We start from the raw sequence: 13,715 nt of genomic DNA, 5'->3' as shown, positions 1-13,715 counted from the left end.
TTCAATGTCATATTTCCACATTGATTCAATGTCAGTTTGCTATCTGGGAGTGCTACACGATCTCTGTGTCCGAATGACTTGCTGTGTTTGTGTGTGTGTTCTACAATAAAAGCAGCACATCATGTTAGAACAGTGATTAAACTGACTTGTAACTACCTGCACATTCATTGTTTTAATGCACACCTTCCAGCCAATCAGAATTGAGAAGTCCAACAGAACATGGTATAATATATAGACAAAGAAGAGAGTTCACAAGTAGATAATTGAGAATATTTGCTACGGTATAGCTAGATTTCATTACCTTTCGACTCCCTCAGCTCTCTCTCTGCTTTTATCCTGAAGCGCCGCTCATATTTTAAATCTTCCTTTAGCTCTTTAATTTCATTTTTTAACTCCTCTATCTTTTCAGCCATGTCTGAACTCTTACATGGTTGAGGAGACAAAGGACTTGGTCCACTTGATTCCTCCAGCACTCCCACAGAGGTTCTTGGTTCCTGAAGTACAATATCAGTTATGTATTTTAGCTGTAACGATAATCTGCTTGTTTACATCAGGTGTCTTCAATAATGCTCAATCATCACTCAATTATTCACTTAAAGGGTTAGTTCACCCAAAAATGAAAATTAAGTCATTAATTACTCACCCCCATGCTGTACCAACCCCGTAAGACCTTCGTTCGTCTTCGGAACACAAATGAAGATATTTTTGATTAAATTTGAGAGCTGTATAACTACCACATTGGCTCCTAAGGGACTGCCTCTTGACGGCCCAAAAAGTCAATGAAGAAAATGTTTAAATATCCCAAGTGACTACCGTGGCTCAACTATATGTTTATCAAGCGACGCGAATACTTTTTGTGCGAAAAAACAAACAAAAATAACGAGTTTATTCGACTATTTCTTTTCTTCCTTGTAGGCCAGAACGAGACTTCCTTATAGATTTCCACGACGCATGCGCGAGATTTGCGATCTCAGATCGCATTTTAATTTTAATTTGTATTTTAATTGATGAGCTTCAATGACAGCATATTACATTTGTCTATACACAAAGGGTTGTAACTGGTTGGAATGAGATTTTAATGATATCCTGCGATTAATGAGTCTGACTCTGTCTCACTTTATTTCTCACCATATTTGAAATTAGTACAATGCAAAGAATGGTTAGTTTACTTCTGGTAATTGTATTACAAAAAACATATAGATTACAGTGAATTGAATTGAACAAAATTGACTTCATGATCAAACGTCTCTGTGCTCGTGCAGCATCAGAATCAGCAGCTCACGTCACGCCACCTGGTTGCGCGCTACAAAGTACAAATCAGTATAGTCTGATTTGATTTGACTATACTTTCAGGGATCATTTCTATAGTTTTTAACTTGGAAGTGTTTTTCTAAAGTGTTGAGTCTCCCTAACCACGATGATGAGTGAGAGTGTGGTCCTCTGAGCGTGAATCGGATGGAAATCTGTGATTTGATTATGGATATCTATCATTGATGACCGTTCATTGATTCTTTTAGAGTCTTTGAGGAGAACTGCATGATCCATGAAAAAAAAAAAAAAAAAGTACAAATCAGTACAGAAGCAGCATTTTCCCCTATTTTCTTAACTGTGTTTGAATAAATTTCAATAAATGTGTTTGTACATCTCTTTAAATTAACTACCTAAAGATATGAGGACATACAGCCTACTCACCGCTAAACTGGATGACTCGACAAGGCCAACACTGCAGCTCGGCTGACGAAGTTTTCTTCCAGAAAACATATGCTTCCTCTCGTTTGTCCCCCTTGTGAATGACATTGGGGTGTAGTTTGGTCATATCTTTGTGTTTTAGTTTTGAGAGTTCACATATGTGAACGGTGTTGTCTGTGAAAAAATCTACCAAAACGTATTTTATTTCCATCATAAACTAACGATGACGCTGACTGACAGTTTGCTCATCAAGGATCAGCTGCTCTCGAGACTCGTTGTCAGGCAGTGTTGCCAGATTAGAAATGTCAAAGTATCGTACCAAAACCTCAAAATTATCGTTTTTTGAGAAAAATTATCGTACACAAACCAAACGCATAAAATAAAGCTATTTTCCAACAATTTTATTTTCCACATCATTTTACAGCCAATTTAAACAAGCTGTGTAATACGTTCACACTATAATTTGAGGAAATCTGGCAACTTAACTTTTTTTTTTGCCAAAGTGCAAAAGATATGCCGACAGTCCACATTTTGAACTGGACCATAATTTAACTATAATACAGAGAGAAAAAAAGTGCACAATCGACACTAGAAACATTCAAATTCTATCTCTAAGTCGCTGTCATCATCGGATGCCACATCCACTTGTGCTGTGTTGGCAGATGTTGTTGGTTGGGGAATCCTTTTACGGTACAGATTGGATGACGTCATTGAGCGCAGCATAGTGTTCGTCGGTTTGAAGGCATGACACCCACCAGCATTCTTCACACACTCCGATGTGTGCAGGAGTCCATTCAGAGTGTCTGTAATGAGTCGGTTTCGTGGTTTTGTTTTGATTAGATTTACTTTTGAAAACACTCGTTCACATGACGCATTTGAGTGGGGAAACACAAGCACATCCAGAGCAAACTTTCCCAGTTCGCTGAACACAGCTTTCCCCTGGAAATCTTCCAACGTAGAAATATGATGCCAAAATTCATCGACATCCATTTCTTTCGTGTCTTCACTCAAGGCCATGATAGGCAATCGCCTCCACTGGTCATCAATGACTTGGAGACTGTCTGTGTCTGACATGTCAATCAGCCGTGGCACTTGTTCCATGAGGGGCAGCAGAGACGGATGTTCAACTCGAGCGTTTGCATCTGTTGCAGTGGCAGGAGAAAGGCATACAAGGCGGGTCAAGAGAGCATCATCAAAATCAAATCGTTTTTTGATTTCCCCGCAGGCAACCTGTAGAAAGTTCTGACAGCGCACATAAAAATCTGTCAGATTTGCTGGCAAAATTTTTGCCTGCTGCACATGCTGCCTCACCTTTATGCCCAAGTACATTGAGCTCAGTGTGACCTTTGGACCGTTATTGATGTCAATGTCTTTCAGTGGAGTGCGCAGGACATGGTCCCTATCCATGAACGTCAGAAGCAGATCTGTGTAAGTCTCGCAGACTTTGCTTCTCAATGAAGTGATCACTACCTTTTCACTCTGAAAATACTGATTAAGATCTGTGAACTTCGGTAGGACCCATTCAAGGAAATAATAGAAGAGGCGTAGTGACTGGTCATTAAGTGAGTGAAAAATGGTCTCCGCAGCAGTAAGTCTGGCCTCAAGCCACTGATCTGTGAAAAAAAGACGGAGAGCATCCCATTGTGCAGACACACGTTTTACAACGTCGTTCAGTGACAGCCATCTAGTCTGTGACGGCTTGAGCATTTTGTGGGGCTCAACATGGCAAAAATCTTGAAATTCGCGGAGTTGCGCGATACGTTTTGCGCTGTTTTTTAAGTACCCATAAATGTCTCTGGCTAAATCCTCACACCTGTGAGGGAGTTGTTTGCATGCCTCGCTTGCGCAAAGGTGCAGTGAATGGCACACGCAGCGCTGCACTGTGATGCCTGGAAGATCAATCCTGAGGCGGCTGGAGACAGAGTTGTGTTTTCCCATCATTGTGTTGCAGCCATCTGACCCGAACCCCACAATATTTTCGAGTGGTACACCTGCATCAGTGAATGATTTCATCATCTCGGCGTAAAGTCGTTCCGCAGTGGCTCCCTCTTTAGCATGTCTGTGGTCGTCTGTGTTCAAGAAGATTTGTACCAGTTTCCAAAATTTGGTCTGAATCTTCCTTGGTCCCTCATCAAAAAAACGAACAACTACACACAGCGTGTTTACATTGCCTATGTCAGTTGATTCGTCAATCAGAACACTGAATTTCTTTCTTTTAAGAATTTCTGTTAGACTTTCAGAATAACAATCCCCAATGACATGCTTGGTTATAGCAGTCGTCTTTGTGCGTCCAAGGGTCATATTTTGGGCTATTTGTGAATCGTGGAAAATATCTTTTAACACCAAGACCAAATGGTCTGAGATTCTCAGAGGTACGTTGTGCTCTGCCATGAACCCTGTTAATTTGATTTCAGCATTCTTCACAGATTCATCTAACTTTTGTTTTTCAGACGGTTTCTGTAGGCATTGTGCTATGGACCTTTGTGATGGGCCAAGATTTTTCTTTTTTTCTGTATGTTTCTTGGACTTTTCGTGGTTTTTTAAAACCGTGATCTCTGCCACCATTTGGATGTTGCAACAACGACACACTGCTTTAGCATCGTTTCCTGGGACCGGTTTTAGCCATCCTGCAAAAGTTGGGTCTTTTTCCCACTCTGTCCTATATGTTTGTGGCCTATGCTTATGTAACCCGGGTAATCCAGGCTACTAAAAAAATAATATGAAAGCAGAAAATAAGTAAGAAAGAAACAAAGAAATCACATATCAAATGAGGTGATGGGCTCTTAAGAGCTAGCAGCAGAGGAAGTGCGGGAGTGCGCTAAGCCCCGCCCATCTGTACTAGCGGGCGAGTGAGATGAGGCAGCTACACGGAGCGATCTTCAAGACCCCTTCATGTAAGTGATTAACTCAGAGAAAAGTGATCAAATACAACAGAAAACAGGATTTCTGAACTGATGCTATAATATGAAGGAGCTGATGCCAGAGTAAGACGCGGATGAGACGGAGGCTAGTGAAACAGATCGATGCAGATGGATGGAACATCAATGTGCCACAAATTAACTTCCTTGTAGGAAATGTATATAAATTCATCGCCTTGGTGAGTTAAAACCCAAGCATTAACTTGACATTTATATAAAAATGTGCTGCGGATCTGATAGAGATTCAAAACAGTGTCATATAGACTGTGCGAGCCGAAGTGGATAGCACATGGGCTAAAGCACTTAGGTAAAGTTGGTTTTATATTCACACATTCGCACATTCGCGTTAAAGAACTTTTTCAATTAAATAGTCAATGAAGCAATTTTTTTTCAGATTCGAAGCATCTACATGATATTGACAACAAAGATAGTGAACTACAACCTTTTCTACAATCGAACAAAATGGGCAAGTATATTTTTGATGCATGCATAATTTAGCGAATATTCAATGTAGTGTGGTAACCAAGATAGGGACCGTCTAAAAATTTAACATCGTTTTTCATTGTGTGCAAACAGACAATTACATTGTAGCCAACTACAGATGTACCAGAAAATATCTCTCACATTATGTGTTCTAATGCAACAGAATGTCTTTTAGCAACAATAAAACTGCATTATAATGATGGTGTTTAAAAAGGTGTTTAGGAAATAATAAAGAATGAACATGTCGGCTACATGAACTGTAATCTGGTAACAATCCAGACTGTAGAAAGTGGAAAATCATGTGTAATCCCCTGAACATAGTTAATCACTTCATGTTACATCTGTTTAAATTTTTGTTTATCTATTTATTTGAAATCAAAATGAACAAGAACAGTGTTGGTGTTGGTTTTAATAATAACATATGATTTATTTCAATAGGTTTTGAAAGGATGGGCCGACTGTTCCTAAGCAAGTTGGAACGTCTTGTCTGGACCCTAAAGAACATACTACTACAGCCCATGTCTTTCTGTTTTATCCACCTCTGATGTTCTGTTTTTAAGTGTAATAAAGACTTTACAGTGTGACAGTGTTCTCCAGGCGCTGAATAAAAAGAAAAGCCCAACAGTTTTTTATTCTTTCCTGTTGTTTAGCATCTTCAGTTAACATTAAACTCTCACAATAACACAATTCGTTTGCATTGATTGATGTTTACAGTCCTGCAGAAATATCACTGTCCATGTTACTGAATCCATCAGATTATTGACAAGTACTCAGAAAGGGAAAGCATGAAAGCAAACATGATGTTGTTTTGGGTGTGAAGGGTGTGGATTTTGGAATAAACTGCTGCTTCATGTATATTTTGACTGATTATAATCAAAGATTTCCTTCTAAATATCACATGATTGGAATGACTTACATAGGCATATTAGATTATACTTATAGAAGTTACCAGTATGATTACTTAAATGTTTGTTTCATGTTTTTTTGTCTGTATTTGATATCTGAATGTAGTAACAGTGCTTGCTCATTTAGTGGTTCTGTGATCTTTGTAATGGCCTACAAACTCCTGTGAGAGTCTTGAAGCTGACTTCTGTTGTTGAAATTAAAAACTATCTTAAGTAAATCTTTAATTTATTATAATTCTGACTCCTGCTCTTCATTCATCATATCTGGTTCTGGGTCTTTGACTGTGCGCCCCTAACAGGTGAACATTTAAAAAAGTAGTATAACTCCTATGGGGTTCTTCAATAGCACATCTTCCATCAAAAAAATATTACATTATCTAAATATATCTATCACTGTAATGGCAGAAAACAGTAACTTCTCTACTTCATGGATGTATTTAAAGAAGAATGATTTGCTTTAAAAGAACATTGAAACAAAAGTACAGTTTGACAATATATCTCCCTTACTGTTCGTACAATTATCAAATGTTTATTTAAAAAATACTGTAATTCCCCTAAAGTATTCTTTTTTGTGTGTTTCAAAGGCTGTAGTGCTTTCCTAGTGACCACACTGACTCACTACAGGTGAAATTTGGACAATAACTCCCTTACTGTACGTACAATACACAAATAAGTTCAAGAACAAATTACTGTAATCCCCCCTGAAGTATTTTTTCCCGTTTTAAAGGCTGTAGTCCTTTCCTACTGACCACACTGACCTACTACAGGTGAAAATTGGACAATAACCCCTTTACTGTACATACAATAAAAATAATAAGTTCAAGAAAAAATTACTGTAATTCCCCTAAAGTATTTTTTCACGTTCCCAAAGGCTGTAGTCCTTTCCTACTGATCAGACTGACCTACTACAGGTGAAATTTGGACAATAAACCCTTTACTGTATGTACAAAAAACTAATAAGTTCAAGAAAAAATTACTGTAATTCCCCTAAAGTACTTTTTCACGTTCCCAAAGGCTGTAGGCCTTTCCTACTGATCAGACTGACCTACTACAGGTGAAATTTGGACAATAAACCCTTTACTGTATGTACAAAAAACTAATAAGTTCAAGAAAAAATTACTGTAATTCCCCTAAAGTACTTTTTCACGTTCCCAAAGGCTGTAGGCCTTTCCTACTGACCACACTGACCTACTACAGGTGAAATTTGGACAATAAACCCTTTACTGTATGTACAATAAACTAATAAGTTCAAGAAAAAAAACAGTAATTCCGCTGAACTATTTTTTCCTGTTCCAAGGGCTGTAGTGCTTTCCCAGTGACCACGCTGACGTACTTCAGGTGAAATTTGGACAATAATTAATTTACTGTACGTACAATAAACTAATAAGTTAAAGAAAAAATTACTGTAATTCCCCTAACGTATTTTTTCCCATTTCAAAGGCTGTAGTCCTTTTCTACTGATCAGACTGACTTACTACAGGTGACATTTGGACAATAACCCCTTTACTGTACGTACAATAAACTAATAAGTTCAAGAAAAAAAAACAGTAATTCCGCTGAACTATTTTTTCCCGTTCCAAGGGCTGTAGTGCTTTCCCAGTGACCACGCTGACGTACTTCAGGTGAAATTTGGACAATAATTCATTTACTGTACGTACAATAAACTAATAAGTTAAAGAAAAAATTACTGTAATTCCCCTAACGTATTTTTTCCCGTTTCAAAGGCTGTAGTCCTTTTCTACTGATCAGACTGACTTACTACAGGTGAAATTTGGACAATAACCCCTTTACTGTACGTACAATAAACTAATAAGTTCAAGAAAAAAAACAGTAATTCCGCTGAACTATTTTTTCCTGTTCCAAGGGCTGTAGTGCTTTCCCAGTGACCACGCTGACGTACTTCAGGTGAAATTTTGACAATAACTCCTTTACTGTACGTACAATAAACTAATGAGTTCAAGAAAAAATTACAGTAATTCCCCTGAACAATTTTTTCCTGTTCCAAGGGCTGTAGTGCTTTCCCAGTGACCACGCTGACGTACTTCAGGTGATATTTTGACAAGAACTCCTTTACTGTACGTACAATAAACTAATGAGTTCAAGAAAAAATTACAGTAATTCCCCTGAACAATTTTTTCCTGTTCCAAGGGCTGTAGTGCTTTTCCAGTGACCACGCTGACCTAATTCAGGTGAAATTTTGACAATAACTCCTTTACTGTACGTACAATAAACTAATGAGTTCAAGAAAAAATTACAGTAATTCCGCTGAACGATTTTTTCCCGTTCCAAGGGCTGTAGTGCTTTCCCAGTGACCACGCTGACCTAATTCAGGTGAAATTTTGACAACAACTCCTTTACTGTACGTACAATAAACTAATGAGTTCAAGAAAAAATTACAGTAATTCCCCTGAACAATTTTTTCCCGTTCCAAGGGCTGTAGTGCTTTCCCAGTGACCACGCTGACCTAATTCAGGTGAAATTTTGACAACAACTCCTTTACTGTACGTACAATAAACTAATGAGTTCAAGAAAAAATTACAGTAATTCCCCTGAACAATTTTTTCCCGTTCCAAGGGCTGTAGTGCTTTCCCAGTGATCACGCTGACGTACTTCAGGTGAAATTTTGACAATAATTCATTTACTGTACGTACAATCAACTAATAAGTTAAAGAAAAAATTACAGTAATTCCCCTAACGTATTTTTTCCCGTTTCAAAGGCTGTAGTCCTTTTCTATTGATCAGACTGACTTACTACAGGTGAAATTTTGACAATAATCCCTATACTGTACGTACAATAGACTAATGAGTTCAAGAAAAAAATACAGTAATTCCGCTGAACTATTTTTTCCCATTCCAAGGGCTGTAGTGCTTTCCCAGTAACCACGCTGACGTACTTCAGGTGAAATTTTGACAATAATTCATTTACTGTACGTACAATCAACTAATAAGTTAAAGAAAAAATTACTGTAATTCCCCTAACGTATTTTTTCCCGTTTCAAAGGCTGTAGTCCTTTTCTACTGATCAGACTGACTTACTACAGGAGAAATTTGGACAATAACCCCTTTACTGTACGTACAATAAACTAATGAGTTCAAGAAAAAATACTGTATTTCACCGTAAGTATTTTTTCATGTTTCAAAGGCTGTAGTCCTTTCCTACTGACCACACTGACCTACTACAGGTGAAATTTTGACAATAACTCCCTTACTGTACGTACAATTATCAAATGTTTATCAAAAAATTACTGTATTTTCCCTAAAGCATTCTTTTCAAGGTTGGAAAATATTCCTAGTGATCATACTAACTTACTAAAGGTTAAATATTGCCAATACCTGCCTTACTGTAAATACAATACATACACATTTTTATCAAAAAATTACTGTATGGACTGGACTGCATTTTTATATAGCGCCTTCATAGACCTAATGGCCACCAAAGCGCTTTACATTTGCCTCACATTCACCCATTCACACACACATTCATACACCGACGGCGGTGTCAGCCATGCAAGGCGCCATCCAGCTCGTCGGGAGCAGCTGGGGTTAGGTGTCTTGCTCAAGGACACCTCGACACTTGGTCAGGTGGAACCAAGGATTGAACCACCAACCTTTCGGTCTGTAGACAACCCACATGATCCACTGAGCCACTGTCGCCCTATTCACTACAAGTGTTTCTTCATGTTCCAAAGGTTATACTATGTTTCTAGTGATCGCTGTACTCAATGAATTTTGATAAATGTAAAAGTAGGTATTAGAACTGCTGTTTCTGGTACAACACATTTCGTTCGTTGATTAAAAACAGTAAATATTTTAGCTTAATCGTATTTTTAACGTTATAAATAAGCAACAATCTTATTGTAATGATTTCAATCTGGAATCCAGTGCTGCTTCAGTGTATATCTAATGACAAATTTAATCAATGTATTAATCAATATTTTCCTTCTAAATATCAAATGAGTTGAATGACTTCTCTAGGCTTATAAGATTGCACATTGTAATAAAAATTACCTGTGTCATTATCGAAAATGTTATTTCATGTATTCTCTAATGTCTGTATTGAATATCTGAGAGGTGCACTGTGAAACCCAACACGTTAAGCTAACTCATTTCAGTTGAGACAATTCAATTAAGTTTGTGAAAATAATAGTTATGAGTACTCTGAACTTATTTTAATCAAGTCCTCTAAAACAATGATCTTCATTAATACACAATTAAACTTCTGCATTCAAATATCTTGATATTTGATTTTATATTGAGTAAAAACAGTGAAATTACACACTTTAAATGAACTTTGAAGTGCTTGTAGTAACTACTAGCTCACAATATCACACACAGTCAAATCCTTTAAGTTAAGCTAACTCGTTACATTTGAGGACACTGATTACCTTAGTTGATTTTTAAAAAACAAAAAGAAGATATACATTGCAATCAATAAGTTTAGAAATTATGAGTGACTTATTAAGTGATGATTGAGCATTAGTGATGAACACCTGCTGTTAACAACACTCAAAAAAATGATGTGCTTTACTTAACTTTTTCATGTAAACAGGTTCCATATGGTTTCACATAACTTTGTTTTGTTAAACAAACATAATTTGTTCATGTAACTTCAACATCATGGAAGTCATTTTAAGCCATCCAATCAAACTCTGAGCTGAGTGTTAAATGAACACTGAAGCGGTGTTAAAGTTATTGAGACAATTAAGTGAATAACTGAGTGATGATTGAGCATTTTTGAAGACACCTGATGATAACAAGCAGAATCACTGAAGGAGAAAATCACAAATTGTAAGCCACCGTTATGGAGATCAGTGTTTGCTTTAGTTGGGCTCTTGACACTTATACTTTTACTTTAAACTTTGTTTGGCTGTTGTTATTGATTTATAACAGTCAAATGAACAAAGAAAACTGTGATCTGATGTGATGGTTATGTTTTGACATAATCATGCTGTGATCTGAAAGTTCCAAAAAATTGTTATTCTGATGGTTAGGATTAACTTGCTTGCAACAGTTTAGTGATTATACAACATATCTGCATTTTCTTATAACAGAAAATATTTAATAAAACTATTCTGATCAAATCTTTTGAGCTTTATGTAGAAACAGATATCAATAATCAGCCTGTCTATCTAAATCGTGGTGACATTAATAGTCCTTCTTGCCACCAATCACAACTCATTAATGTCTCCCATCATGCATTGCGGTTTGAATACATTATGATCTGAATTGTCTATTAGGGCTGGGCGATATATCGCACGATATTGTTATGCGCATCTAATCAGTAAAGCCGGTTCCTTGATTAGCAGTAAATCACCTTTACCTGCTTTCAGATGGAGCGGCATTCACTACAAAGAGCCGTAGATCACTGACAAGCTGAGCCATATCGCGTTAATATCGAAGACGTATCGCCAGCGATATTTAATGCGATATGGCTCAGCTGGTCAGTGAACTACGGCTCTTCGTACACAGCAAAAACTCCAGTGTTAAATTAACACACCTGGGAGTGTATATGAGTCCACACTCAAGAGTGTTAAAGTTAATGAGATAATTAAGTGATTAAATGAGTGATGATTGAGCATTATTGAAGACACCTAAAGCAGAATCACAAGGAAAAAATCTAAAATTTTAAGCCACCATTATGGAGATGAGTGTTTGCTTTAGTTGGGCTCTTGACCCTTATAATATAAATTTAATATTTTAATGTGATGTTGCATCTGAGTTATATCTGTCAGCTGAACAAAAATAAACAATAATAAAATGATGTTGGTCATATAATGACATTCATCATTTGATATTTATGTCTATAATTTATTCTGTTGGTTAGTGTATAACTGAGATTCTGCATAATGTCCAGAATGTTAAATATAATTGACGGATTTCTCAAAAGTAAAAAAAAAAAAAAACTTTCCATTAGGCACACACAGACCTCAAGATTCAGTCAATGCTTCTTAACAACGGTGACGAGTAGAATATTTAAGTAGGAAAAGTAAATTACATAGACAATTCAGGTCGTAATTTATTGAATCCGCAATGCATGATGGGAGCCATTAATGAGTTGTGATTGGTGGCAACAAGGATTCATTTTGTCACCACGATTGAGATACACAGGCTGATTATTGATATCTGTGTTTCTAAATAGAGCTGACAGTGATTTGATCAGAATATATATTAAAAAAAATTAAGTTATAATATAGATATGCAAAACAACCACAAAACTGTTGCTAACAAATTTAAGCAAATTTGGTGATTCAAAAATCACCTAAATAGAATTTATTTTTTAGATCGAGCATGATTATGTCATAATATACTCAACACTATCAGACCACAGAAGTCTTATTTGACTGCTATAAATCAATAGCAGCAAACAATTAAAATTTAAAGTGAAAGTAAAAGTGTCAAGATCCCAACTAAAGCAGACACTGATCTCCATAACGGTGGCTTACAATTTGTGATTTTGTCCTTCAGCGATTCTGCTTGTGATCATCAGGTGTCTTCAATAATGCTCAATCATCACTAAATTAATCACTTAATTATCTCAACACTCTTGAGGGTTAATTTAACACTCATATCGTCCATTTGAAAGTAGGTGAAGGTGATATACTACTAATCAAGGAACCGGCTTTACTGATTAGACGGCCATAACAATATCGTGCGATATATCGCCCAGCCCTACTTTAGGTGTCTTAAGCTCATTATTTATTCATGCAGCAATGCATGATGGGAGCCATGAATGAATTTTGATTGGTGGCACCCAGAATGCACCCAGAAATTTTTTTTCTTTATTGATTTGATCATTTGAATTTCATTGAAAAGCCTAAAATTGTATGTTTTACAACAGCAGTGCTGGTGTGATCCATAAAGTAAATTTAATAGTGGTTCATGCAGTTTGACTACAAACTGGAAGTTTGGTGGTTCAAGCCCCAGTTCCACCTTTTCTATGTGATCATCTGGCTGTTATAACTCATTCACAGCCAAACATAATCTAAAGTTAATAATATAGGGGTCAAGAGACCAACTAAAGCAGACACTGATCTCCATAACGGTGACTTAAAATTCCGTTTTTCTCCTTCAGTGATTCTGCTTGTTAACATCAGGTGTCTTCAATAATGCTCAATCATCACTCAATTATTCACTTAATTGTCTCATTAACTTTAACACTCAGCTCAGAGTTTGATTGGATGGCTTAAAATGACTTCCATGATGTTGAAGTTACATGAACAAATTATGTTTGTTTAACAAAACAAAGTTATGTGGAACCTGTTTACATGAAAAAGTTAAGTAAAGCCAACACATCATTTTTTTGAGTGTTGTTAACAGCAGGTGTTCATCACTAATGCTCAATCGTCACTTAATAAGTCACTCATAATTTCTAAACTTATTGATTGCAATGTATATCTTCTTTTTGTTTTTTAAAAATCAACTAAGGTAATCAGTGTCCTCAAATGTAATGAGTTAGCTTAACTTAAAGGATTTGACTGTGTGTGATATTGTGAGCTAGTAGTTACTACAAGCACTTCAAAGTTCATTTAAAGTGTGTAATTTCACTGTTTTTACTCAATATAAAATCAAATATCAAGATATTTGAATGCAGAAGTTTAATTGTATTATTTTCACAAACTTAATTGAATTGTCTCAACTGAAATGAGTTAGCTTAACGTGTTGGGTTTCACAGTGCACCTCTCAGATATTCAATACAGACATTAGAGAATACATGAAATAA

The 13,715-nt window shown here is 36.5% G+C and overlaps 1 long non-coding RNA gene and 1 other non-coding gene across 2 annotated transcripts; both read left to right on the top strand.

The window, feature by feature from the left end:
• Window positions 1–1,337: 1,337 nt before the first annotated feature.
• LOC120480002 (small nucleolar RNA U3) lies at window positions 1,338–1,546 on the top strand. Its single transcript, XR_005623022.1, has one exon. It is a non-coding gene; the product is annotated as a small nucleolar RNA U3 (small nucleolar RNA).
• Window positions 1,547–4,911: 3,365 nt separating this feature from the next.
• Window positions 4,912–6,230, top strand: LOC148997153 (uncharacterized). The gene is made up of 2 exons (XR_016146018.1): window positions 4,912–5,073; window positions 5,529–6,230. It is a non-coding gene; the product is annotated as an uncharacterized LOC148997153 (long non-coding RNA).
• Window positions 6,231–13,715: the final 7,485 nt, after the last annotated feature.

The sequence above is a fragment of the Pimephales promelas genome, chromosome 2 (genome assembly GCF_988280905.1).
Source record: "Pimephales promelas chromosome 2, fPimPro1.hap1.1, whole genome shotgun sequence".
Classification (NCBI taxonomy): domain Eukaryota; kingdom Metazoa; phylum Chordata; class Actinopteri; order Cypriniformes; family Leuciscidae; genus Pimephales; species Pimephales promelas.
The sequence above is the reverse complement of the archived record's forward strand: the minus strand, read 5'-3'. Positions and strand labels throughout refer to the sequence as shown.